A 27,631-nucleotide genomic window follows, 5' to 3' on the forward strand; every position below is an offset into this window, starting at 1 on the left:
TTGCGGATATCTAGAAGAGACATCGTAAGTGGCTCATTTAAACTATATAAAAACTAAGTGCCTGTTCAGATGGCCAGATTCAAATTCCAATCCCTAGCAGATTATTAGCTATTTAAAGGCCTGGATTAGCTGGGTGTTGTGGTGTACACCTATAGTCCCAGCTACCCAGGAGACTGAGGTGGACGGATTACTTGAGCCCAGGAAACTGAGGCTGCAGTGAGACAAGATCTTGCCACTGCACTCTAGCGTGGAAGACACAGAGAGACCCTGTATCAAAAAAAAAAAAAAAAAAAGCCTGGGAGTGGAGTCAGGGGAAGGAGGTACATGTGAAGGTTTGTTACATAGATAAACTCATGTCATGGGGGTTTGTTGTATAGATTATTTGATGACCCAGGTATTAAACCCCAGTACCAAACAATGTTATAAAGTGCCATTTGAGCATGGTGATGATATTTTAAAATTTTACCTCTCTGAGCCTAGAACAGTACCTGGCACATACTAGGTACTGGACAAATAGTTATTGGATGAAGGAATATACACACACACACACACACACATATATATATGTTTTTGGTATTTTTTTTTTTTTGAGACGGAGTCTCGCTGTGTTGCCCAGGCTGGAGTGCTGTGGCCAGATCTCAGCTCACTGCAAGCTCCACCTCCCGGGTTTATGCCATTCTCCTGCCTCAGCCTCCCAAATAGCTGGGACTACAGGCGCCCACCACCATGCCTGGCTACTTTTTTGTATTTTTAGTAGAGACGGCGTTTCACCGTGTTAGCCAGGATGGTCTCGATCTCCTGACCTCGTGATCCACCCACCTCAGCCTCCCAAAGTGCTGGGATTACAGGCATGAGCCACTGCTCATGGCCTGGATATTACATTCTCAGATGATACCAAACTAAGGAATAGGGATGTGGAAGGTAACTAACATTATGCATTTTTTGTTTGTTTTGAGACAAGGTCTCACTTTGTGGCCTAGGCTGGAGTGCAGTGGTGCAATCGCAGCTCACTGCAGCCTTGACCTAACTCACTCAGGTGATCCTCCCACCTCAGCCTCCTGAGTAGCTGTGACTACAGGTGAGCGCCACCACTCCTACCTAATATTTCTATTCTTTTTTTAAATAGAGATGACGTCTTGCCATGTTACCCAGGCTGGTCTCCAACTCCAGGGGTAAAGCAATTCTCCCACCTCGGCCTCCCAAAGTGCTGGGATTACAGGCATGAGCCACCTTGCCCAGCCACATTATGCTTTTTTATGCATTCCATTCATATAAATGTTGAAACATGTACACTCACATATAAACTATGTATTTGGTTGTGTGTGTGTGTTGTGTGTGTTTTGAGATGGAGTCTCCCTCTGTCACCCAGGCTGGAGTGGCAGTGATGCGATCTCGGCTCACTGCAACCTCTGCCTCCCAGGTTTAAGTGATTCTTCTGCCTCAACCTCCCAAGTAACTGGGATTACAGGTGCATGCCACCATGCCCAGCTAATTTTTGTATTTTTAGTAGAGACGGTTTCACCATGTTGGCCAGGCTCGTATCAAACTCCTGACCTCAGGTGATCCACCTGCCTCGGCCTCCCAAAGTGCTGGGATTATAGGCGTGAGCCACCATGCCAGGCCTAAACTATGTATTTGTGACCTCTTATTAATACATTGTATGTATTGTAAAATATAAACCCCAAATTTTAAAATATAAAGTAACCAATATATTTAAAGTAATTTAATGGTATTTATTTTATGTATTTATTTTTTTGAGACAGAGTCTTGCTTTGTTGGCCAGGCTGGAGTGCAGTGGTGCAATCTTGGCTCACTGCAACCTCCATCTCCCAGGTTCAAGGAATTCTCTTGCCTCATCCTCCTGAGTAGCTGGGGTTACAGGCATGCGCCACCATGTGTGACTAATTTTTGTATTTTTAGTAGAGATGGGGTTTCACCATGTTGGCCAGGCTGATCTCGAACTCCTGACCTCCAGTAATCTGCCCGCCTCGGCCTCCCAAAGTGCTGGGATTACAGGCATGAGCCACCATGCCCAGCTTAAAATTTGTTTTATAGAGACAGGATCTCATTCTGTTGATGTATTCTCCACCTTCAAAGCCTGCAGTGTTGCATCTCTCTGACCATTCTTCCATAGTCACATCTCTTTCCCTGACTCTATTCTATCACTTCCTTCTTCCACCTTAATTTTCTTTTTTTTTTGAGACGGAGTCTTGCTTTGTCACCCAGGCTGGAGTGCAGTGGCACAATCAATCTCGGCTCACTGCAAGCTCCGCCTCCCGGGTTTATGCCATTCTCCTGCTTCAGCCTCCCGAGTAGCTGGGACTACAGACGCCCGCCACCTCGCCCAGCTAGTTTTTGTATTTTTTAGTAGAGACGGGGTTTCACCGTGTTAGCCAGGATGGTCTTGATCTCCTGACCTCGTGATCTGCCCGTCTCGGCCTCCCAAAGTGCTGGGATTACAGGCTTGAGCCACTGTGCCCAGCCAATTTTCAGTTTTAGAGATGAGGTCTTACTCTGTCACACAGGCTGGAGTGCAGTCGTGCCATCATAGCTCACTTCACTCCAGCCTTAAACTCCTGGGTTCAAGTGATCCTCCTGCCTCAGCCTCCTGGGTAGCTAGGACTACAGGCCTGCACCACCACAGCTGGCCAATTTTTTTTTTCTTTATTGAGACAGAGTCTCACTGTGTCACTCAGGATGGAGTGCAGTGGTGTGATCTCAGCTCACTGCAACATCTGCCTCCAGGTTCAAGTGATCCTCCTGCCTCAGACTCCCAAGTACCTGGGACTACAGGCATGTGTCACCACACCTGGCTAATGTTTTCTACTTTTGGTTTAGACAGAATTTCACCATGTTGCCGAGGCTGGTCTGGAACTCCTAAGCTCAGGTGATCCACCTGCCTTGGCCTCCCAAAGTGCTGGCATTATAGGTGTGAGCCACCACACCCGGCCCCAGCCTTTTTTTTTTTTTTTTGTAGAGATGGTGTCTCAATGTGTTGCCCAGGCTGGTCTTGAACTCCTGGCCTCAAGCAGTCCACCCACTGCAGCCTCCCAAAGTACTGGGATTACAGGTGTGTGTCGCTGTACCTGGCTTTAATAGTATTTTTTTTTTTTTTTTTTTTTGAGATGGAGTCTCGCTCTGTCACCCAGGCTGGAGTGCAATGGCATGATCTAGCCTCACTGCAACCTCTGCCTCCTGGGTTCAAGCCATTCTCCTGCCTCAGCCTCCCAACTAGCTGGGATTATAGGCGCCTGTCACCACGCCAGGCTAATTTTTGTATTTTTAGTAAAGATGGGGTTTCACCGTGCTGACCAGGCCGGCCTCGAACTCCTGACCTCGTGATCCGCCCACCTTGGCCTCCCAAAGTGCTGGAATTACAGACATGAGTCACTGCGCCCAGCCCAATAGTATTTTATTAATAGTATAAAAGCCTTTTTGGCCAGGCACGGTGGCTCAGGCCTGTAAATCCCAGCATTTTGGGAGGCCGAGGCGGGTGGATTACGCGGTCAGGCCATTGAGACCATCTTGGCCAACATGGTGAAACCCCGTCTCTACTAAAATACAAAAAACTAGCCGGGTGTGGTGGCAGGCACCTGTAGTCCCAGCTACTCGGAAGGCTGAGGCAGGAGAATCGCTTGAATCCCAGAGGTGGAGGTTGCAGTGAGCCGAGACTGTGCCACTGCACTCCAGCCTGGCAACAGAGTGACACTCCGTCTCAAAATAAATAAATAAAATAAAAGCCTTTTTGCAGCCAGGTGAGGTGGCTCACGCCTGTAATCCCATCATTTTGGGAGGCTGAGCCAGGTGGATCACGTGAGGTCAGGAGTTTGAGACCAGGCTGGCCAACATGGTGACAACCCATCTCTACTAAAAATACAAAAAATTAGCTGGGCATGGTTGGCACACACCTGTAATCCCAACTACTTGGGAGGCTGAGGCAGGAGAATTGCTTGAACCCTGGAGGTGGAGGTTGCGGTGAGCCAAGATCGCACCACTGCACTCCAGCATGGAAGACAGACTGAGACTCCATCTCAAAAAAAAAAAAAAAAGGTGTGTGCAGTGGCTCACGCCTATAATCCCAGCACTTTGGGAGGCTGAGGCGGGTGGATCACGAGGTCAAGAGTTCGAGACTAGCCTAGCCAAGATGGTGAAACCCCGTCTCTACTAAAAAATACAAAAATTAGCTGGGCATGGTGATGGGCACCTGTAATCCCAGCTACTTGGGAGGCTGAGGCAGGAGAATCGCTTGAACCCATTTGGTGGAGGTTGCAGTGAGCCAAGATCATGCCACTGCACTCTAGCCTGGGCAACAGAGTGACACTCCATCTCTAAAAATAATAATAAATAAATAAATTAGCCAGGTGTGGTGGTGCATGCCTGTAATCCCAGCTACTTAGGAGGCTGAGACAGGAGAATTGCTTGAACCTGGGAGGTGGAGGTTGCAGTGAGCTGAGATCGTGCCATTGCACTCCATCCTGGACAACAAGAGCAAAACTCAGTTTCAAAAAAAAAAAAAAGCCTTTGGTTTCACTTGATTTTACTTTATTACTTTTAAAAAATATTGATTTGGCCAGGCACGATGGCTCATGCCAGCACTTTGGGAGGCCAAGGCAGACGGATCACGAGATCAGGAGATTGAGACCATCTGGCTAACACGGTGAAACCCTGTCTCTACTAAAAATACGAAAAATTAGCTAGGCGTGGTGGCAGGCACTTGTAGTCCCAGCTACTCAGGAGGCTGAGGCAGGAGAATGGTGTGAACCCAGGAGGCAGAGCTTGCAGTGAGCCGAGATCGTGCCACTGCACTCTAGCCTGGGCGACAGAGCAAGACTCCGTCTCAATTATGTAACACTTTATGATACAGCCATTAGAAAGTCTAATTTTAAGTTTAGTTATTCTAATACTTCACTTTAATGGCTGTCATAGCTGAAAAGATATTTTGAAAAGATATTTCATAAAGATATTTAGATGTAAATGGAGGAGATGCACTCTTATTGGCTATATCTATTAAAGTACTCATTTTCTGTTTCAGTCCCATCATCCAGTTCTGTAAAGGTTTTTGTTGAAGTTTGACTAGTACATTTCCATTCTCTCTGCTGTCAGTCAGTAATTCCTTCCTTCCTTCCTTCCCTCCCTCCCTCACCCTTCCTTCCTTCCTTCCCTCCCTCCCTCGCCTTTCCTTCCTTCCTTCCTTCCTTCCTTCCTTCTTCCCTTCCCTCCCTCCCTCCCTCGCCTTTCCTTCCTTCCTTCCTTTCTTCTTTCCTTCTTCCTTCCTTCCTTCCTCCCTCCCTCCCTCCCCCCTTTCTCTCTCCTTCCCCCCACCCCAAACTCCTGGCCTCAAGTGATCCACCCCTACTCAGCCTCCCAAAGTGCTGGGATTACAGGCATGAGCCACTGTGCCCAGTCTCAGTCAGTAATTCCTGTAAACGAATTTAAAGACACTGCCTTTTATTTTTTCAACAAATAAATGTTAAGACCCACTGAAATGCATTAATTGGAAAATGTTTAAACAAGTAGAAAATTGTGTTTCAAAAATTCCAGTGCAATGTATATATTAGAGTTTTAATAGGACACAAACACACACACACAGTTTCCCATGCAACAAAGTCACATACTGATGGAAATATTTCCAAGACACTCTCTCCAAAGTGTTTATTTCAAAACCCATCTACACTAAAGGGAGTGGGAAGGAAGTTAATCTCTCACTCATTGCTAAAACTTTACTTTAAAAGAAAATGTGCGGCCGAGCACGGTGGCTCACATCTGTAATCCCAGCACTTTGGGAGGCCGAGGCACGCAGATCACCTGAGGTCAGGAGTTCGAAACCAGCCTGACTAACGTGGCGAAACCCTATCTCTAATAAAAACACAAAATAAGCCAGGCGGGGTGGCACATGCCTGTAATCTTAGCTACTCGGGAGGTTGAGGGCAGGAGAATCATTTGAACCCAGGAGGCTGAGGTTGCGGTAAGCCAAGATCACACCATTGCATTCCAGCCTGGGCAACAGGAGCAAAACTCTGTCTCAAAAACAAAAAAAAAAAAAAGAAAAGAAAAGAAAAGATGTATGTTTAATATCCTCTACATAGAATACAACCCACAGAGATTATCACAGAAAAGGTAAAGAAATCTGAATCGGCCGGGCGCGGTGGCTCAAGCCTGTAATCCCAGCACTTTGGGAGGCCGAGACGGGCGGATCACGAGGTCAGGAGATCGAGACCATCCTGGCTAACACGGTGAAACCCCGTCTCTACTAAAAAAATACAAAAAACTAGCCGGGCGAGGTGGCGGGCGCCTATGGTCCCAGCTACTCGGGAGGCTGAGGCAGGAGAATGGCGTAAACCCGGGAGGCGGAGCTTGCAGTGAGCTGAGATCTGGCCACTGCACTCCAGCCTGGACGACAGAGCGAGACTCCGTCTCAAAAAAAAAAAAAGAAATCTGAATCACTTGTATTTTTTGTCAGCGAAAATGCATAATTCTTCTTGATAGTCAAATACTCTTTTAAGTAATAACAACCAGAGCTTGTGTAAATCCGTTTTTGGTATTATACTAAGAGATTTTTATATACATATGTATCAACTCACTTCATCCCCAGAACAACTCAATGCAGTAGATACTATTATCTCCTTTCCACAGATGAAGAAACTGAACCTCAGAGAGTTAAATGATTTTCCTGGGGTTACATGGCTGGTGATGGCAGAACTGTGGTCAGAACCTAGGCAGTGTGTGTCCAGGATCTGTGCTTTTCACTTCGAGTATCTTGAATACTTTGCTAGAAAATAAAAAGTTTTCACAATCACTCCCCATCTCAGCATAAAGTATTATATAGATTCTATTGAAGGGATATAGTTTTACAAAATTGACCACATCAATGACGTCTTGTACTACACAAAACTGCAATAGACTGATTGTGGATGAACTAGGGCGCCCAGTCAACCCTTTCAATTGTGGAAAGTCTCTCCTTCTCAGGTTACCTCACACAGCACACCTCTGACATGACTGACAAAGGACTGTATGAGCATGCCAGTGTCACATTTATGTTAAATGATAAAGCTTAATTTTTTTCTTTCTTTCTTTTTAGACAGGGTTTCACTCTGTCACCCAGGCTGGAGTGCAATGGTGCGATCTTGGCTCAATGCAACCTCCGTTTCCCAGACTCAAGCCATCCTCCCACCTAGCATTCTGAGTAGCTCGGATTACAGATGCACACCACCACGCCCGGCTAAGTTTTATGTTTTTGTAGAGACGGCGTATCATCATGTTGCCCAGGTTGGTCTTGAACTCCTGAGCTCAAGTGATCTGCCTGCCTTAGCCTCCCAAAGTGCTGGGATTTCAGGCATGAGCCAACCTGGTCTGTTTCTTACTTTTTAGAGAAAACAAATGGATGTTGCAATATTTTCTTTCTGTTCTTTCTGAACTTGTAGTAGATTGCCTTGAGCACCCTTTGGATGTCCACTCTCCACTTTCAATACCATTTGCCTTAGCAAATATGAAGAAATTTAAAATCATCCAGGAGAAATACAGTTTCAGCAAAACAGATGCAGAGGAATTACATAGGATAATCAAAACAACTTCCTAAATATAATTTGAGAAATAAAAGGAGGCCAAGTTTAGATTTTAAAATCTGATAATGATGAAATGTAATTTTTTTGAAATGTAATTTTAAATGTAAGATTAATACAAGGCTGCATTATAAGAGTGTGAACTGGCCAGGTGCGGTGGCTCACGCCTGTAACCCCGCACTTTGGGAGACCAAGGCAGGCAGATCACCTGAGGTCAGGAGTTCGAGAGTAGCCTGACCAACACAGTGAAACTCTATCTCTATTAAAAATACAAAAATTAGCCCAGCATGGTGGCAGGTGCCTATATTCCCAGCTACTTGGGAGGCTGAGGCAGAAGAATTGCTTAAACCCAGGAGGTGGAGGTCGAAGTGAGCTGAGGTCACACACCACTGCATTCCATGATACTTAGGACTTATTTGATCCTTTATAGAGTTCCATGGTTCATACTGGGCATCTCCTCTAAAATCTAAAGAAAACATGGAGAAAATTTGGGAAAAACTCCTATGAGAGTCGTAAAACATTTTAAAAAATGAGAGAAAAAGTTAAAAGAACTCGGGTTGTTTATCTTAAAAAACTTAGGGGAATTTAAGAGTCTTCTTGTGTATGAAGAGTTATAATTCCTTCAGGTCTACTTAAGTCTTTGACACATCTGGTTGGGCCAGACACAGATTCCTTAGAGAATTTGTTAAGGAAATAACAGCAACGCATCTCTTTATGCCAGAAGCTATTAAGCCCTTGCATTTGAAATAGGTTCAATCATTAATTGCACATAATAGAAGTAAATAACTGAGTCACCAAATGAACAGTGTTTAAGAAAAGCTATTATTCTCCAATGATAAGCAACTGAAATAATAGTTATCTTCAAAGTCCACCTAGCAGGTTTAGTCTACCTACCCTAATATGATCCTCTGGACATAGAAACTGCTGACATGATTTATGTAAATAAGTTATCGTCAACTATTAACAGACTTTTATTTTATGTACATAATAGACTAAATGAGATACAGAAAAGAGAAAAATGAATGATTTATGTTTTATTCTTGATACTCATAAAAACTAGGTTGGAAGACAATGAGATTTCCCTAATAGGAAAGTATAATAATATTATTTTAGATAATTAATGGTCTTAGGGAAATTTATTTTTATTTTTTATTTATTTTTTTTTGAGACGGAGTCTCGCTCTGTTGCCCAGGCTGGAGTGCAGTGGCGCGATCTCAGCTCACTGCAAGCTCTGCCTCCTGGGTCCACACCATTCTGCTGCCTCAGCCTCCTGAGTAGCTGGGACTACAGGTGCCTGCCAAGACGCCTGGCTAATTTTTTTTTTTTTTTTTTGTATTTTTAGTAGAGATGGGGTTTTACTGTGTTAGCCAAGATGGTCTCGATCTCCTGACCTCGTGATCCGCCCGCCTTGGCCTCCCAAAGTGCTGGGATTATAGGCGTGAGCCACCGCACCCAGCCAGGAAATTTAAAATAATTTCTAGCCACTTTTTATCAAAAAGCTGATGCTAGCAGTTTAAGGGTTCTGATCTCCTAACACTTCCCCTTGCTTTTTCTCATGAGTCTAATATAGAAAGTGAGAAAGTCCTGTGATCTGAAAAGCCTTATATTTGATCCTAATGTAGTCTTGTTTTAAAATAGTTTCTTCCCTGTTATGAAACACACTTGAACTTCAAGCATTTCAGTTTTGAGTTTGAACTTGGCTAATTTGGCCCAAGAAATGATGTTCAGCTTTGGGCCTCCCACCTATACACCTATACCCCCACCCGACAAAATGAACACATGCTGAACCATTTTCCGAATCAAAGAAACAAGTTAATTCTGCTCTGTTCTAGAGGCATTAATTGCTCTCAATTTCAGTTCCCATCAGGTGTTTTTTGGTTTTTGGTTTTTTGTTTTTTGTTGTTGTTGTTGTTGTTGAAACAGAGTCTTGCTCTCTCACCCAGTTGGGGTACAGTGGCACAATCTTGACTCACTGCAACCGCCCCCTCCCGGGTTCAAGCGATTCTCCTGCCTCAACCTCCCAAGTAGCTGGGATTACAGGTGCACACCATCATGCCCAGCTAATTTTTGTATTTTTAGTAGAGACAGGGCTTTACCATGTTGGCCACTCTGGTCTCAAACTCCTGACCTCAAGTGATCCGCTTGCCTCGGCCTCCCAAAATGCTGGAATTACAGGTGTCAGCCACTGCACCTGCCCAAATGAGGGTTTTTTTTTTTTTTTTCAGACAGAGTTTTGCTCTTGTTGCCCAGGCTGGAGTGCAATGGCGCCATCTCAGCTCACTGCAACCTCTACCTCCCAGGTTCAAGCGATTCTCCTGTCTCAACCTCCCGAGTAGCTGGGATTACAGGCGCATGCCACCCTGTCCGACTAATTTTTGTATTTTTAGTAGAGACGGCGGTTTCATCGTATTGGTCAGGCTGGTCTCGAACTCCTGACCTCAGGTGATTTGCCTGCCTTGGCCTCCCAAAGTACTGGGATTACAGGCATGAGCCAGCATGCTCGGCCACTGAGGGTTTTTTTGGTTGTTGTTTTTAAACACAGGGTCTCCCTCTGTTGCCCATGTTGGACTGCAGTGGCGCAATCATAGCTCACTGAAGCCTTGACCTCCTGAGCTTAAGTGATCCTCCCACCTCAGCCTGCCAAGTAGCAGGGACTACAGGTGTGCACCACCATACTCATCTAATTTTTTTTTATAGAGACGGGGAGGGGTCTCACTTTGTTACCAGGATGGTCTCAAACTCCTGGGCTTAAGGGATCCTCCCACGTCGGCCTCCCAAACTGCTGGGATTATAGGCATAAAAGCCACCACTACTGGCCTGAGTTTTTCTAACTGTATCTTGGGTTGCTTTGTGTTTTATTAAATTGTTTTGCTCAGAAAATTTAATAAATTAGTAAGCTGGGCATGGTGGCTCACACCAGTAATCCCAGCACTTTGGGAGGCCAAGGTGGGAGGATGACTTGAGCCCAGGGGTTTGAGACCAACCTGGGCAACATAGGGAGACCCTGTCTCTGCAAAAATAAAAAAATTAGCCAGGCGTGTTGGTGTGTACCTGTGGTGCTACTTGGGGGGCTGAGGTGGGAGGACTGCTTGAGCCCTGGAGGTCGAGGCTGCAGTGAGCCATGGTTGTGTCACTGCACTCAACCTGGGCAACAGAGTGAGACCCTATCTCTAAAAAAAAAAAAGTGGGACCCTGTCTCAAAAAAAAAAAAAAGAGAGAGAGAGAAAGAAAAAAAAAAAAAAAAAAGAAGAAGAAGAAAAGAAAATTTAGGCCAGGCTCGGTGGCTCACACCTGTAATCTCAATACTTCGGGAAGCTGAGGTGGGCAGATTAATTGAGGTCAGGAGTTCAAGATCAGCCTGGCTAACATGGTGAAATCCTGTCTCGACGAGAAATACAAAAATTAGCCAGGTGCCATGGTGTGCACTTGTAGTCCCAGCTACTTGGGAGGCTGAGGCAGGAGAATTCCTTGAATCCAGGAGGTGGAGGCTGCAGCGAGCCGAGATCGCACCACTGCACTCCAGCCTGGGTATCAAGCAAAATTCCATCTCAAAAAAAGAAAAAAAAGAAAATTTAACAAATTAGTCACTTTTGTTTCCCCATATTTTTACCCATTTTTACAGCAAGCTTTTCCTTTTCATTATTACAATCTGAGCCAATTCATAGTTAGGATTATGTTTTTTAACTATCTTCTCCACAAAAATGGTTTTATTTTATTTGATACTGTGGAATGTTGCGATTAGAATGTCAGCTGATAAACATAGCTAGAAACTGTAGCAACAACTTATGGTGTCTGACCCACTTTAGCAGGTGAGTCTGTAGCAGAATGAGGGAAAAGGTACTCTAAAAAGCAATGCAAATAATATGAATCAAAACCATCCTTTGCGAGGCTGGGCGAGGTGGCTCACACCTGTAATCCTAGCATTTTTCAAGGCCAAGGTAGGAGGATCATTTGATGTCAGGAGTTCAAGACCAGCCTGGGCAACATAGTGGGACACTGACTCTACAAAAAAGTTTAAAAATTAGTTGAGGTGGTGGTATGAGCCTGTAGTACCAACAACTCAGGAGGTGGGAGGATGGCTTGAACGCAGGGACTCGAGGCTGCAGTGAGCCGAGATCACGCCATTGCACTCCAACCTGGTGGGTGACAGAATGAAACCCTGTCTCAAAAAACAAAACAAACCAGAAAGTGTTTTGCTTTTGTAAGCATATAGTTGGTAGGATTATTCTTACCTCTCTAGACTTAACATTTTATCTGCTATAAAACAAGTATTCCTTTTTTTTTTTTGAGATGGAGTTTCGCTTTATTGCCCAGGCTGGAGTACAGTGGTGCAGTCTCGGCTCACTGCAACCTCCGCCTCCCGGGTTCAAGCGATTCTCCTGACTCAGCCTCCTGAGTAGCTGGGATTACAGGCACCCACCACACCTGGCTAATTTTGTATTTTTAGTACAGACAAGGTTTCACCATGTTGGCAAGGCTGGTCTTGAACTCCTGACCTCAGGTGATCTGCCTGCCTTGGCCTCCCAAAGTGCTGGGATTACACGCATGAGCCACTGTGCCTAGCAAAAAACAAGTATTCTAATGAATAGCAGCCCTCACTAATGGAAGTGATATTTCTTGTATTTTTATAGCCCTCACTTCTTCCAAGGTTCTGGTAAAAGAACTACAAATAGAGGGCTTTATTATGATACAAAAAAAGTAATAATGCTTCCACATAAGCCACCATTTTAGAGAAAAGGTTTCCCGTTTTGAATAGTGGAGGATGAAAACCAAGCATTCGTTTCATTGCAATATATGATCTAAAATAATCATAATAACCATATTATTTGGCTGGGTAGTTGGTGTTTGTTTGTTTGTTTGTTGAGACGGAATCTCACACTGTCGCCCAGGGTTGGAATGCAACGGCGTGATCTCAGCTCACTGCTACCTCTACCTCCTGGGTTCAAGCGATTCTCCTGCCTCAGCCTCCCAAGTAGCTGGGATTACAGGTGCCCGCCACCATGCCCGGCTAGTTTTTTGTATTTTTAGTAGATACGGGGTTTCATTATGTTGGCCAGGCTGGTCTCGAACTCCTGACCTTGTGATCCACCCAGCTCAGCCTCCCAAAGTGCTGGGATTACAGGCATGAGCCACCACCAAAATTTCTAAAATCTGGCCATTTTAATACTATTACAAATGAAATATATATAATATTGGCATTTTAATATGTGTTTTAGAGCTAATAATGATGATGATAGCAGTCACTTGACATTATGTTACAGGCATTCTACTAAATTCATTTGATCCTCATAGCAATTTCATGAGATTAGCACTATTTTCTCTGTTTTACTCAAGAGGAAAAAGCACTATTATCCCCAGGTTACTGATGAAACCAGTGCTCAGAGAAGTGAAACAATTTGCCTAAAGCAGAAAGTGGCAAACCAGGAGTTAAACCTGGGTCTGTCCAATTCCAAAGCTTGTGTTCAAAATCTCTACACTATAGATAAAACAGATGAACAAAATATTTGCCCTATCTGAATGAACAGAATCATATTTTCAAAGAAAGTATTGGGACCCATAGTCTGATAAAAAGCTCTATTCTAAAAATTTATTTACATGAAATATTTCATAAAGGTATAAACATCAGCTAGACATTTAGCTGAACATTCAACAACTTTTTTTTTACAGTCTAAACTTGGAAACATAACAGAAAATGGGGATATAACCTATATATCTATCTATAGGTGAACACGATTAATCAAAGTGATCAGCCTTGGCCGGGTGTGGTGGCTGAAGCCTGTAATCCCAGCACTTTGGGAGGCTGAGGCAGGTGGATCATTTGAAGTCAGGGGTTCGAGACCAGCCTGGCCAACATGGTGAAACCCCGTCTCTACTGAAAATACAAAAATTAGCTGGGCGTGGTGGCGCATGCTTGTAATCCCAGCTACTGGGGAGGCTGAGGCAGGAGAATTGGGAGGCAGAGGTTGTGGTCAGCCGAGATCATGCCTCTGCACTCCAGTCTGGGTGACAGAGTGAGACCCTGTGTCAAAAAAAAAAAAAACCCAAAACAACAACAACAAAGAAATCAGCCTTAAAATTTGCCCTTAAAACCAATTTTAGACTGGGTGTGGTGGCTCATGCCTGTAATCCCAGCACTTTGGGAGGCCAAGGCAGGTGGCTCACCTGAGGTAAGGTGTTCAAGACCAGCCTGGCCAACATGGTGAAAACATGTCTCTACTAAAGATACAAAACATTAGGTGGGCGTGGTGGCAGGCGCCTGTAATCACAGCTACTCGGGATGTTGAGGCAGGAGAATCGCTTGAACCTGGAAGTCAGAGGAGGTTGCAGTGACCTGAGATCATGCCATTGCACTCCAGCCTGGGCAACAAAAGTGAGACTCTGTCTCAAAAAAAAAAAAAAGAAAAAAAAAACCTAATTTAATTACAGTGAAAAAGTCCTTAGTAGTCAGTGAATATATTTACCTCCCCTAGCTTTTTGAGAAATCTAGCTATTAAACTGCAGCTCTCAGACTGTAAAGGCAAAATGCCTAACATCTTGTCAGCTGATCAATTGAACCCAGCCTGGGCAACACAGTGAAACCCCTGTCTCTTAAAAAAAGAAAAAAAAAGAAAAGAAAATACATAAAACGTTTGTGGGAGGTGATCTCCTTGTGTGTGTGTGTGTGTGTGTGTGTGTGTGTGTGTTCTTCACAATAGGACAAATTTATCGAGAAATGTTGTAATGGTTCCCAGATGTTTTTTTTTTAAAAAAGTCAAAATGTGGTGATAGCCAGGTATTTGTCTCTAAAGTGAGAATGATGTCATTCCACTTGGAGTTTATTGACACAGAACTTCCTTTTGTCTGAGAAATCTCCAGCACTGTGAATATGGCTTTAATTAAGAGATACACTGATCACTTGTTGATTTCGTTACAAGGGAGGAACTTCTCTAATCTATGTGGATTGCTTTGTGGACCACAGTAAAACATAAAAAGGACCACTGGCAATGTGTTCATTTGTATCTACTGTATTCTTATATTCATTTCTGAAAACTACTGTTTAGAAAGTTCTGTAGGATTACTGAAGTGTAAAATGTATTTGGATTTGCAATCCACTTTTTAAAGAGAGGCCATATTGTGGTTATTGACATTAAAAATGAATGTTCTTACCCATACTTGTGGGGCTAAATCTTTGAATATCATTTTAAAACATGAGGAAATGTCTTCTGAATTTAGGGAAGTCACACACAGATCCGACTTCCTCTAAAAACCTTTGGCACTTTATTTGTTCATAGATTTGTGGCAAATTCTCTGGAATCATACGATCTAAAGTACAAATCATTGTCTCAAAATCTAAGGCATGATATGCACATGGGAATCTTTAAGTAGTTGTCTGAGTCTATCTTCAAGTGATATCTGATAAAACCTAAATTACGGTAGTGTCATGGGACGAAGAAAACAACCCACTCTACTTCAGAATCTTAACCACTTGACTCCACATCCATTGAACCATGTAATTCTTAGTTCTCCATTCAGCTTCTCTGTTAAAAGAGAGAAACAGGTCTAAAATGCAGCTTCTGTAATTCAAGAATGAGTAATAAGCAGCTGTAAAGTGTGCACTCGGCTGACTTGGAGATTAATGGGAATTAAAAAGAGTCAGTAGATCCAAAAAGATGTGTGGAAAGGAAATTTCTCTGCACACAGGATCTGCCAATTTGTGAAAGTTCTCGATTGTTTATAAACACAAGGGCCGTAATTCTGCTAATGAAAAAAGTGAAAAACTGTCCAAATAATGCTAAATGAATCACAGTTGTTCTCAATTATTTGGATACTTAATTCACTCCTCTGAGTTTCCAGTTTACATCAAGCCAACCCCCAACACCCCGGGCTGACCCAGGGGGTCCTGATCCCTTCACACACCAGGTCATCTCCGCTGGGCCCTGGCGCTTTGGCCCGTGCGGGTCTTGGACCCCAGGGTAGCGGCCACTGCGGGCGCAGCAGCGGGAAACACCGGAGTCTGTGACTCCAGACAGGTCCCACCGTGTCCTCTTGAACTTTGCACAGCGCGTGACGGGGGTAGACAGCGCACTGCGGCCCGGCCTTTCGCGGGGGTCCTCGGGGAAGAGAGAGGAGCGCGGGCTTCTTCGGAGGCCTGAGCGGGACGCAGCCTGCAGCCCCTCCCCGCACAGGCTGCCCGCGACCCGCCGCTCGCGCCGCTCTGCTGGGATCCGGCGCCTTCCTCGGCTGTCCTCGGCCTCCCGCACGCTCCGCGGGAGGAGCCGCCGGCTGCCGTGACGCGTCAAGGAGGAAACGCCGGCGCCCGGCGGCCCTGCCGGGAAGGAGGAAGCGCAGTGCGTTCGGCTCCGCGCCCACTGCGCCAGGAGCAGCACCGCGGGGCCGGGTAAGTGCGGGACCGGCGGGAGGGTCCGCGCGCCCGGGACTCCAACTGCGGCCCGGGGCGGGAGGAGACGGGGCGGGGCGAGGGCCGCCCGGGCCTTGGCCGCTGCCTGTCCTCGGAAAAAGCCCTACCCTCGCCCAGCCCCCGGCTCCTGGAGAGTGTGGTCTTTGTTTCCACGAGGTGAATTCAGATCCTGCCTCGAGATTCCTAAACGTCCAAGGGGTGTCGGTGGCTGGACCTTGTTAACCCGCACGCAGCCGCCGAGCCTGGAGGAGCCGGGAACGCCGAGCCGAAAGTGGGTGCAAGTCACCTGCGAGGGTCGGGGAGGGGGCAGCCGCCAGAGTGGGGTGGATGGAATCGTTTAACCTGTTGTCAGCGGATCTGTACTAAGAGATCTTAATACGTTGCATCTTTTAAGTTCTCTGTGATTTGAACCCTTACGTCTCTTCAAGTGAATCTGGCCCTGTTAATTCTCACAGTTTTAGCCATGGGCATGTACCCACTAGAAGTGCTTTGAGATTTTTAGATTCTGTCATTTTTAGTCATCGTTACTTGGAAAGAGAAAAGAGAAAGGAATCATCTTTTGAAACTTAAAACGCTTTCGTTGAGTTGTGCACGGTGACTTCTGAACCATGAGTAGAATTTCAGTCCTGCACCAGAGACTACTTAGGGTGCACTTGGGTGCAAAATAAATGCAGAGCACTGTAATTTCTAAATCTTTGTCAAAGTGAAAAATAGACTGTTGTGTATTTTGATTCTCTCCTTCTCACCAGATTGAGCCTTCACCCAGCCAATCTGGGAGGTGCCGCCTTTATTTACCAAACACTTACATAGCTCTTACTATGCGCTGGGCTCTTTCTAAGTGCTTTATAAATATTAAATCAAATTATTAAGTCAACATATTATAGCGGTTCTAGCAATGAAGAGGTTATCCATACTTTAGTTCCCCAAATGTCGTTGGAAGAGCTATAAACATTAGAAGAAGTTTTAGGCGTGTTTTAGCACCGGGTGTGCCTCTGGTCCCCTTGGCTACCACTTCTGTAAGACAAGCCACCACCCCTGCATTTCCCTGGGGTAAGGGAGCCTGCAGCTCCTGGGAATGCAACCTGTTCAAAGCGGTGTTGGCCAGAACATGAATGACTTGTGTAACTTGGTCTCTCTCAACTGCCATTGTGCCCATCGGCTAACTCTGGAGACACCAGAACTTCCCCTTCTTTAACTGCCACTGCATAGAGCCTACTTTTGTTTTTGAAAAGATCTTTGTTCCTAATCTGTTCGACATTATTTATGTGAAATTATTTATATGACAGTTTAGATATGAGGGTCAGATTGAACTTGAAATGCACTATAAAATAGAACATTTTTGTTTGCACACATCAACATAACAAATAACGTTTTGTAATTTTACTGCTATTTGCTCTTGGAAACATTGAATTGGTAGGTCAGCCTCATAAGTGTACATTTTGTGATTTGCAGATATTCAGAGAGGATATTTTTTCAGAATAACATGCCCTCTTCAAATGTGCACCATTAGAGACACAATGGGGTGACTAAGATAGACATGATTCTTGTAATTATGGTGACTATGAAAGTAATGTCAAAATCTGCACATCAGACTAGCTTTCTGACTCCTTCTCCCCCTTTCTGCGCCCCCTCCCTTATCTCTCTCTCATATATTTAACTTTTCACGGAGATGATTAAGTGAGCCGATAAGCCTTATTTAATAGGATTATGAAGTGTCTCTTGAAGCAAGAAGGCTCATGTTCCTCTGATATTTTAATAATTTATGGCACAACAGGCATTAGTGTCATTCGTGAATTCAGTTTAGCCAGATGACCCATGGCATTTTCATGGCTTGCAAAGTGCTTCCAGACATACTCATTTACCCTTCAGCGAGATCTTGTGTGGTTGATCTCTTAACTACTTTTTATTACCTGTTTTTACAGATGAAGAAACTGAGGCATAGAAATGTTAAAGTGCTTTAGCCTGGATTGCACAGCAGGTGAGAGGCAGAGCTTGAATGGAGGGCAGGTGTGTGGACAGTGCCTGGCACGTGCAGGCCTGTAATAAACATCTGTGGAATGAATGACTCTTCATGGCTTCAGATACCTTGCTCTTCAAAACATGTCTCTCAAAATACCATAGTAATTGATTTATGCCTGAGAGATTTTCCAGGCCTAGTCCAATGCCTCTCTTATTTCAAACAGTATCTGATACAGCACATTTTCTACAAAAAGGATGGGAATGCCCTTGGACTCATTTCTTAGGATTTGCCACCTCTGGTTTTTGAAAAAGAAAATAGGTGGGGTGTTTTTTTCATCCTACTTTTTTTCTCTGATTTTGAGAGTTTAGAACGGACACATGGTATTTAAGTTTGTGTTGACAGCTTTCTTTTTCTCTTTTTCTTTTCTTTTTTTTTTTTTTTTGAGACGGAGTCTTGCTGTTTCGCCCAGGCTGGAGTGCAATAGCACAGCCTAGGCTCACTGCAACCTCTGCCTCCCGGGTTCAAGTAATTCTCCTGCCTCAGCCTGGGACTGAGTAGCTGAGTAGCCTGAGTAGCTGGGACTACAGGCGCATGCCACCACAGCCGGCTAATTTTTGTGTTTTTAGTAGAGACAGGGTGTCACCATGTTGGTCAGGCTGGTCTCAAACCCCTGACCTCAAGATCCGCCCGCCTTGGCCTCCCAAAGTGTTGGGATTACAGGCGTGAACCACTGTACCCGGCCACAGCTTTCTTATCTCTCTGAACTACTTAGATTTATGATCAAGTTCAAACTCAGTGATCATAGGTATTGTAAATCTTTTTGAAATAAAACTATGTGTTTTATTGAAATATTGCAATGACTTTAGCATAAAGGGTCTTAAAAAATACACACAAAATTCCTCGACTATTTATATGCTTTAAGCATAGCCCTCTGTACCTAAAGTATGTGATTTCCAGATGGAAAACCTTAAATTAGAGAGTATAATATGGTCATTACCTGGCGGGAGGAATTGAGAAGGGTTATCAGGGAGAGATGAGAGATGGGATGGCCTTTCCCATGAGGTGTATTAGGCGGTAAGAAACCCTTAATGAAGACAGAGTCATCTGCCTGTCAACGCTTTTCTGTGTGGGAGTGGAATAAAATACCTCTGAAACCTGCCTTGTTTCAGAAACCACTTTACCTTTTCCAATTCTCATGTTTTCTCTTTTTTAAAAAAATTAATGTAAATTACTGACTAAACTGCTGATTCATGAAACTCAAATTATGTAACATGTTATTCCTGACGGATGTAACAACTCCCGTATTATTTTAAGCAACTCAGTGTCTCTGTTTTCCTTTACCTTTTCCATTTCTCATGGTGGAGACTTTGCTCTCATTTCACTCTCCCCTGCCCAGTATCATGGAGAAAAGTGGTAAATCTAAGAGGTGCTACTTCCACATCTTGTAGTTCACGTCAAAGTAGTTTTAACTCAATGCTAACTTTCAGTTGTCATTGCCGAGGAAGACAATGTGGAAATCAGATTTGAAGGCCAATTCAAAGCATCACCCAGTAAAATTGTACTGGCTGTCTGAAGCTGAGCCAGAGGCTTTTCAAAGGGAATTAGGGCAGTGTGCAGTATCCTTGCCTTTGTCCAATTTCTCAAATCCTTTCCTATTTCTCCAGAGTTCTGAAAACCTGCCTAAGTTCACCTCCTTGTAGCCACTGTTATTCTATTACGCTAAATCAAAATCTGCTTTCCTTGGGTGGGATTGGGGGTGACTGAAAGAAACATGAAGATACAAGAGGAATTGTTAGAGAGTGAGGGACTGATAATATGTAAGACAGAAAATGGAGGTGTGTGTGAAATAGGTAATGTTAGTGAGGTCTTGTGGCAGAGGATTCCTGTGCAGTGCAGCTGTGCTTCCCGTGACAGGGCCGTACATATAGGAAAGACCTATATGAAATGAAAATTTGAGAAGAACTAGAAACATCTCTTGGCATGATACGATATTGGTGGGCAGTTACTTTGTACCATCAAGTGCAGAAGTGTTCTTGTGGGTAGCTCTTTCTTCAAGCCACTAGATGAGTTTGTTGGCAGATAATTAAAATGTAGAGGCCAGGCACAGGTGGCTCACGCCAGTAATCCCAGCATTTTGGGAGGCCAAGGCAGGTGGATCACCTGAGGTCAGGAGTTCGAGACCAGCCTGGCCAACATGGTGAAACCCTGTCTCTACTGAAAAAAAAAAATACATAAATTAGCTGGGAATGGTGGCGCATGCCTGTAAGCCCAGCTACTTGGGAGGCTGAGGCAGGAGAATCTCTTGAACTCAGGAGGTGGAGGTTTCAGTGTGCGAAGATTGTGCCATTGCGCTCTGGCCTGGGCAACAAGAGTGAAACTCTTTTTCTAAAAAAAAAGAAAAAGAAAAAAAAGGCCGGGCACGGTGGCTCACGCCTGTAATCCCAGCATTTTGGGAGGCTGAGGCGGGCGGATCACCTGAGGTCAGGAGTTTGAGACCAGCCTGGCCAACATGGAGAAACCCCATCTCTACTAAAAATACAAAATTACCTGGAGATGGTGGCGCATGCCTGTAATCCCAGCTACTTGGGAAGCTGAGGCAGGAGAATGGCTTGAACTCGAGAGGCAGAGGTTGCAGTGAGCCGAGATCGCGCCACTGCACTCCAAACTGAGCGACAGAATAAGACTCCTTCTCAAAAAAAAAAAAAAAAGAAAAATGGATTTCATATGTAATATATTCATATACAAAAGTAGGACTCACTGATTAGCCAGTCTGCAGACGGCTGTACAGTGGTGCTTCGTAAGTTTGAAAATGAGAAGGAACTTTATTATTCTAGTTATGTTTTTAATTAATTATTATTATTATTTTTGAGACAGAATCTCGCTGTCTTGCCCAGACTGGAGTACAGTGGCATGATCTCAGCTCACTGCAACTTCCACCTCCCAGGTTCAAGCAATTCTTGTGCCTCAGCCTTCTGAGTAGCTGGGTCGACAGTTGTGCACCACCATGCCCAGCTGATTGTTTTTGTATTTTTGGTAGAGACAGATGTCGCTATGTTGGCTAGGCTGGTCTCAAACTCCTGGCCTCAGTTTTCCACCCGCCTCAGCCTCCCAAAGTGCTGGGATTACAGGCGTGAGCCACCGTGCTTGGCCTACTATAGTTATTTACCTCCCTATTTTTTTTTTCTTTTTTTTTTGACATGGAGTCTCGCTCTGTCACCCAAGCTGGAGTACAGCGACACGATCTCGGCTCACTACAACCTCCACCTTTGAGGTTCAAGCGATTCTTCTGCCTCAGCCTCCAAAGTAGCTGGGACTACAGGCGCCTACTACCACACCTGGCTAATTTTGTATTTTTAGTAGAAACAGGGTTTCACCATGTTGGCAAGGCTGGTCTTGAACTCCTGACCTCAAGTGATCTGCCCACATCGGCCTCCCAAAGTGCTGGGATTACAGGCATGACCCACTGCTCCTGGCCTGCCTCCCTATTTTCTAACCAAAAACAGATAAAGATTAACTTAAAATGATTTAAATTCCAACTCAGCATCTATACATGCAGATAAACATATATATGTGTGTGTGTGTGTGTGTGTATGACCAGTATATAGTCTATATAATCTAATGCACACATATGTGGTTTTTGGGTTTTTTTTTTTTTTGAGACAGACTCTTACTGTGTTGCCCACACTGGAGTATAGTGGCACGATTTTGGCTCACTGCAACCTCTGCCTCCCAGGTTCAAGTGATTCTCCTCCCTCAGCCTCCTGAGTACCTGGGATTACAGACTCGTGCCACCACGCCTGGCTAATTTTGTATTTTTAGTTGAGATAGAGTTTCTCCGTGTTGGTCAGGCTAGTCTCGAACTCCCGACCTCAGATAATCTGCCCGCCTCAGCTTCCCAAAGTGCTGGGATTACAGGCGTGTGCCACCATGCCCAGCCAGATGTATGTTTTATATATGACCAGCTCAAAGGGAATTTTGGAATCATATTCCTAGTTTCCCGAGAAAACACATGCATCTTCACCCCCATTTTAATTTTAGTTTTGTCTTCCATTTTTTAAACTTTAAATTGTAAAGGTATACAAGACCGAGGTGGGAGGATTGCTTGAGTACAGGAGTTCAATGTTATGGTGAGCTATGATTGTGCCACTGCACTCCAGCCTAGGTGACAGATTGAGACCCTATCCACCCTCGATAAAGAAGTATGTATGCTCTTAAATTCAAGCAATTGAGAAGCATATGTAATTTAAAAAAAAAATCCTCTCTACTCTAATTTTATCCACAAAGATAACCACTGCTGCTGCTATTTTTATACCCTTCTAGACTTTTTCATGCTTACATAAATTTGTGTATCTATATACGCACACAAGGGTTTTTTTTTTTTTTAATGGGAATTGTTTTACACAATTTGTTATTTTGGTTTTTTAATTTTCTTTTATTTATTTATTTATTTATTTATTTTTGTGTGTGTGTGTGACAGGGTTTTACTCTATCTCCCAGGCTGGAATGCAGTGGCACGATTGTGACTCACTGCTGTTTCGACCTCTAGGGCTCAAGCGATCCTCCTGCCTTGGCCTCCTAAGTACTGGTGTGTGCCACCATATCCAACTAATTATTTTTAATTTTTAGTAGAAACAGGGTCTTACTATGTTGTCCAGGCTGGTCTTGAACCCCTGGGCTCAAGTAATCCTCCTGCCTCTGCCTCCCAAAGTGCAGGAATTGCAGATGTCAACCACTGTGCTGTGCCCATCCTGTTTCTTATTAAACCTATATATAGACATCTATAGATCTATATCGTTAGTTTTGATAGCTGCATAGTATTCTGCTTTATAGTTGATTATCCATTTTCTGTTATTTCTATTGCTAACATTTTTACCATTTTGAGTCTTTTAAAATCACCAAAGTAATACTTTTTTGGACAAATAAAAGAAGAAATAGAGAAAATAAGAATTACCAGGAAATCTATCACTCATTGGTAAACCGCTATTAGCATTTTAGAATATGTCCTTTTAGGCTTTTATTTGTGTGTGCATGTGCATATCTTCAATGCCATTTTAAAAAGTTTCCCTTATACAGACTTGCTTTGTTGGTTAGAGAATCGCACTTACGTAGCCAGCCAACGTCACAGATTCCGTGCACCTTTGAACCAGTTATTTTACTGTTTCCTGGCCACCTGCCATGCCCCAGCCCTGGCTAACACTCTTGGAAATTTATACTACTGCTCATAAAGGGAATAAGGGTGTGTGGATAGCTTGACAAATCCATCCAAATTAACATAAAGCACATGTTCTTCTAATGAGAGTCCGTCAATGTTTGTATTTTAAGTTCATCTAAAATACAAGATATTTAAGAAGAGAAATGATAGGATGTTCACATGTAATTGATTGTAATCACTAAAGGAGAAGCAGAAATAATTGACTTGAATCAAGGAAAAAGTGGCTGTTCTAAATTTCAGTTAGGAATTAGAACACCTGGCATGGTAGCTCATGCCTGTAACCCCAGCACTTTTAGAGGTTGAAGTGGGCAGATCGCTTGAGCTCAGGAGTTTGAGACCAGCCTGGGCAACATGGTGAAACCTAGTCTCTACAAAAAATACAAAAAATTGGACCAGGCGCGGTGGCTCACGCCTTTAATCCCAGCACTTTGGGAGGCTAAGGCGGGTGGATCACCTGAGGTTAGGAGTTTGAGACCAGCCTGGCCAATGTGGTGAAACTCTTTCTTTACTAAAAATACAAAAATTAATTGGGTGTGGTGGTGGGTGCCTGTAATCCCAGCTGCTTGGGAGGCTGAGGCAAGAGAATTGCTTGAACCCGGGAGGTGGAGGTTGCAGTGAGCCAAGATCACACCACTACAGTCCAGCCTGGGTGACAAGAGCAAAACTCTTGTCTCAAAACAACAACAACAACAACAAAAAAAACCTCTCTTTCTCTCTCTATACATAAAATTAGCCAGGTGTGGTGGCACACACTTGTGGCCCCAGCTACTGGGAAGGCTAAGGTGGGAGGATTGCTTGAGCTGCAGAGGTAGAGGTTTCAGTGAGCTGTGATCATGCCACTGGACTCCAGCTTGGGTGACAGAGTGAGACCCTGTCTCACAAACAAAACAAACAAAAAAAGAAATTAGAACAGTTGAACTCGAGATGTTTTGAAATACTCGTCTAATAATGAGTACATTATTTATAGTATAATTGGTTTAAACAGCACTGCCACCAATGGTGGGAATAGGTGACCTTGAAGTTTCTTGTGATCCTATGATAGGCTGTTTCAGAGTCAGTAACACTTGACTTAGTATAATTTCATGCACACAACTCCCTCTTCACATACTAAAGCGACCAGTCTTTCCAGACAGCATTGGTCTGTGCTGACATCTCTCCATCCATCCGCTTTTCTTCTCCCAAGGTGTGAGTACAGAATCTACCGCACACGGTCTACAGCAGGTGTAGGCTCCTGCACCCGTTGTGGCCTCCCCTGCTTTCTGAGAGTTTGCTCTCCTTTATAAACCTTGTTCTTTTTTGCTCTTCTTCCACCTCTTGCATTAAGAAAATTTCTGTCTTTTCTTTATCCCACTCTCTTCATGTTGGTCTTAAGCAAAATGGGTACTAATCATGGTAATACGTTTAAGAGCAGGCCTTTAATAAGGAAATGGAAAGCTTTTAGTTTGGGAAGAAACATAGACATTATAAAGAACTAGTGGTTTCAACCATCAAAGCCCTTGAGAGTACCTAGTAATTCCTTTTAAAATATCCACAGAAGTCCACATCCACCTCCTCTTCTCTAAAAAAGCTCTTTTTCCTTAAGCATTGGCATGGACTATAAAATTTAAAGCTATTTATCTTTTTTTTTTTTTTTTTTTTTTTTTGCTCATGTCATTGCAACAGCATTGTTTTGTGCTTTTTTTTTTTTTCCCAGTTAAAGATGTCAGTCATGTTATGGGTTGAATAGAGTGTTTTGGTCTTGAAAGCTAACTCCCAGATATGACCACTGTTCCTTTTAGAAAATATATCCAAAGTTCTATCAGGCTTTAAAATAACCTTTTTGTTTTCAAGTAAGTTAAAGGCTAAGAAGGGTATCTTGGGCCAAAGGTTAGCAATCTTTGAGAAGTGGTATGTCAGGATTCCCAACTACTTCCTTCCAGATTTTTATCAGTAGAGATATGCATTGGTGAGAGCTTGGATCAGATCCTTGGGACTTACAGAGGAAGCAATACTGGTTCAGGAATTCTAGGTCCCTGCTGGAGACTCTTAACAAGAGTTGGAGATAGAGGATCAGGCCCTGGAAACTGACTGCTTACCAACTTCAGCTTGCCTGTAAAGGTGCGTGGGCCAGATGGTGTAGGAAGCTCCACACCGAGACAATAGCTACTTAAGCTGCACTGACAGTAAAGGCTTATTTTCTCATAAACAACAGTGGAAAAGCTTTTGTAAAGATGTTTTTGGTTTGTTTTTGTTTTTTGTTTTCTTGAGGTCTCACTCTGTCACCCAGGCTGGAGTGCAGTGGTGCGATCTCGGCTCACTGCAACCACCACCTCCTGAGTTCAAGTGATTCTCCTGTCTTAGCCTCCCAGGTAGCTGGGACTACAGGTATGTACCACCACGCCTGGCTAATTTTTGTATTTTTAGTAGAGACGGGGTTTTACCATGTTAGCCAGGATGGTCTTGATCTCATGACCTTATGATCCGCCCGCCTCGGCCTCCCAAAGTGCTGCGATTACAGGTGTGAGCCACCGCACCTGGCCTCTGAAAAGATGTTTTTATTCAGCCTCCCAACAACATGGTGCTAACATTGATGATGGCTTAGACATGAGCGTGCTATATCATTTACTTATTTAAACTGGTACTGTATTAGGTCGTTCTTGTATTGCTGTAAAAAAATAGCTGAGACTGAGTAATTTATAAGAAAAGAGGTTTAATTGGCCCCTGGTTCTACAGGCTGTACAGGAAGCATCTGCTTCTGGGGAGGCCCCAGGAAGCTTACCACCATTGCAGAACACGAAGGGGGAGTAGGGACCTCATGTGGTGAGAACAGGAGCAAGAGCAAGAGTGGGAAGGTGAAGGTGCCACACACTTTTAAATGACTCATTATGGTGAAGACAGCACCAAGCCATGAGGGATCTGCTGCATAATCCAAACACCTTTCACCAGACTTCATCTCCACCATTGGAGATTACAGTTCAACATGAGATTTGGGCAGAAACAAATATCCAAACTGCATCAGGTACCATTGTTAATAAACATTCAGAAGTAAAATTTTGTTATTTTTATTTATTTATTTATTTATTTTGTAAAAGAGTCAGCTGGGTGCGGTGGCTCACGCCTGTAATCCCAGCACTTTGGGAGGCCAAGGCGGATCACCTGAGGTCGGGAGTTCAAGACCAGCCTGATCAACGTAGTGAAACCCTGTCTCTACTAAAAATACAAAAAAAGTTTAGCCAGGCATCGGTGGTGCATGCCTGTAATCCCAGCTACTCGGGAGGCAGGAGAATTGCTTGAGCCCAGGAGGCAGAGGTTGTGGTGAGCCAAGATCGCACCATTGCACTCCAGCCTGGGCAACAAGAGCGAAACTCCGTCTCAAACAGAAAAAAAAGAAAAAGAAAAAGGGTCTTCCTCTGTCATGTAAGAAGGAGTGCAGTGGTGCAGTCTTAGCACACTGCAACCTTAACCTCCCAGGCTCAAGCAGTCCTCCCACCGCAGCCTCCCAAGTAGCTGGGAATACAAGCACACACCACCACACCCGGCTAATTTTGTTTATTTTTTGTAGAGATGGGGTCTCACCGTGTTGCCCAGGCTGCTCTCAAACTCCTGGGCTGAAGTGATCACACATCCTTAGCCACCCAATGTGCTGGGATTGTAGGCATGAACCACTTTGCCCAACTGTTATAATTTGTTAAAAATACCTCTTATGTTTTGTAATTCTACATCTATGTAGTTGAACACAGTTGACGATTTAGTCCATTCTGACACAAGTACCTTTTTCTCATTTCTAATTGATCTCTTTTTATCCCACTCTCTCTTCTCACCAATATTTGGTTTAATTTTTTGTGTGTCTGTAAGGAGATTTTTTTACTGATGAAAGACAAGATATTCCAATGTTTTAGTGGAGAAAAGTTTTTAAGATTTATTAGACTGTACCCCCTTTTCCCTTTATCTCCCCTTTATATTTCTATTATTTCTGACTTTTGCTAACATTAACATCATTTATTTCTAGTCTTCCTTTTATTTTAATTTTTGTATTAGGACTACAAGCTCATACCACCATGCCCAGCTATTTTTAAATATTTTTTGTAGAGATAGGGTCTAGTGAGGGTCCTGTTGCCTAGGTTAGTGTCATACTCTTGGCCTCAAGCTACCCTCCTGCCTCAGCTTCCCAAAACACTGGGATTACAGGCGTAAGCCGCCATACCCAGCCTATTTCTCCTTTTAAAAGTCCACTAAGGCTGGGCATGGTGGCTTACGCCTGTAATCCCAGCACTTTGGGAGGCTTATCACAAGGTCAGGAGTTTGAGACCAACCTGGCCAATATGGTAAAACCTCGTCTCTACTAAAAATACAAAAACTAGCTGGGCGTGGTGGTCGACACCTGTAGTCCCAGCTGCTTGGGAGGCTAAGGCGGGAGAATTGCTTGAACCCAGAAGGCGGAGGTTGCAGTGAGCTGAGATCTCACCACTGCATTCCAGCCTGGGTGACAGAGCAATACTCCGTCTCAAGAAAATAAATAAAAA

At 43.9% G+C, this 27,631-nt stretch overlaps 1 protein-coding gene across 4 annotated transcripts in view; it reads left to right on the top strand.

The window, feature by feature from the left end:
* The window catches only part of LOC117079346 (serine/threonine-protein kinase Sgk3), a 196,272-nt gene that overhangs the window by 31,222 nt on the left and 137,419 nt on the right, over nucleotides 1-27,631 (top strand). For 2 of the 4 annotated variants that reach the window (XM_033203161.1, XM_033203164.1), the window contains exon 1: nucleotides 15,526-15,936. The exons of the other annotated variants lie outside the window; for them this stretch is intronic. The gene's annotated coding sequence lies outside the window, so the exon portion shown is untranslated. Of the gene's footprint in view, nucleotides 1-15,525; nucleotides 15,937-27,631 lie in introns of those variants that run through there. 4 annotated transcript variants of the gene reach the window in all.

The sequence above is a fragment of the Trachypithecus francoisi genome, unplaced genomic scaffold, assembly GCF_009764315.1.
Source record: "Trachypithecus francoisi isolate TF-2019V2 unplaced genomic scaffold, Tfra_2.0 Lachesis_group7, whole genome shotgun sequence".
Taxonomy (NCBI): Eukaryota; Metazoa; Chordata; class Mammalia; order Primates; family Cercopithecidae; genus Trachypithecus; species Trachypithecus francoisi.